The sequence below is a fragment of the Lithobates pipiens genome, unplaced genomic scaffold, assembly GCF_037356315.1.
Source record: "Lithobates pipiens isolate NorthernLeopardFrog02 unplaced genomic scaffold, aLitPip1_a1.2 Scaffold_8, whole genome shotgun sequence".
NCBI lineage: Eukaryota > Metazoa > Chordata > Amphibia > Anura > Ranidae > Lithobates > Lithobates pipiens.
In genome coordinates this window covers 593,365,551-593,366,624 of record NW_027507903.1, presented here as the reverse complement: position 1 = coordinate 593,366,624, position 1,074 = coordinate 593,365,551, and the positions used below count along the sequence as shown (strand labels likewise).

At 48.1% G+C, this 1,074-nt stretch overlaps 1 non-coding gene across 1 annotated transcript; it reads right to left on the bottom strand.

Annotated features, from left to right (window-relative positions):
* Positions 1-518: 518 nt before the first annotated feature.
* Positions 519-591, bottom strand: TRNAK-UUU (transfer RNA lysine (anticodon UUU)). The gene has a single exon. It is a non-coding gene; the product is annotated as a tRNA-Lys (tRNA).
* Between the last annotated feature and the right edge of the window lie 483 nt (positions 592-1,074).

Here is a 1,074-nt window from a genome sequence, read left to right as displayed (position 1 = left end):
CCTGTAAGCATGCAGATAGGGTCCAGTCCAGTTTCTGGCTTACTTTTACCTACAGGCCAATGCTCTTTCACCGGAAACAAGGGCCTTGCAAAAAGACACTGCCCGAACGGCTTCCTTAAGTCCTGGACCAAGACACTTCCAGTATTCTTAATCAGTGACTGGGTTACAAATGAAGTTCCCCTTTAGCCTCATGATGCCAGGTCCAGCAGAGGAAACGCAGGAGAAAAAATAAGGTAGAATCCACTCTGGATTATAGGCAAGAGAAGATCAAGCAGCGTGTGCCAGTCGCAGATTGTTTACGGGAGCCCAGGTAAGCTACCACAGACAAGGTTCTATGGCAGCAAACAGTTGGTCAAACAATCACCTTCAGCCACCTTTATTTCTGGTGCAGATTCCAAGAGCCTCGAGGGGGGAGGTTGGCTTACCGTCCCCTAAGACATTTCATCTCTCTGGTCCAGTGAGCGTTCCTGGCAGATGTGCATAAAGACTGCCCAATCAGAAGCTCAAGGACCTCAAAGCGCCCGAACAGGGACTTGAACCCTGGACCCTCAGATTAAAAGTCTGATGCTCTACCGACTGAGCTATCCGGGCTCTGAAAAATCCACCACCAGAAGAGTCCAAAGCTGTTTGAATCTTGACATTTATGGTGGAAAAAGAGCATTCAGCCTGAAAGCACAAGTATTTGGCTTGCCCAGGCTGGCCAATCGTCCTCTCCCGTTTAATTTTCTAGGACAGGTTGAAGATAAAAGGGAGAATCTAACCTGTAAGCATGCAGATAGGGTCCAGTCCAGTTTCTGGCTTACTTTTACCTACAGGCCAATGCTCTTTCACCGGAAACAAGGGCCTTGCAAAAAGACACTGCCCGAACGGCTTCCTTAAGTCCTGGACCAAGACACTTCCAGTATTCTTAATCAGTGACTGGGTTACAAATGAAGTTCCCCTTTAGCCTCATGATGCCAGGTTCAGCAGAGGAAACGCAGGCCAAAAAATAAGGTAGAATCCACTCTGGATTATAGGTAAGAGAAGATCAAGCAGCGTGTGCCAGTCGCAGATTGTTTACGGGAGCCCAGGTAA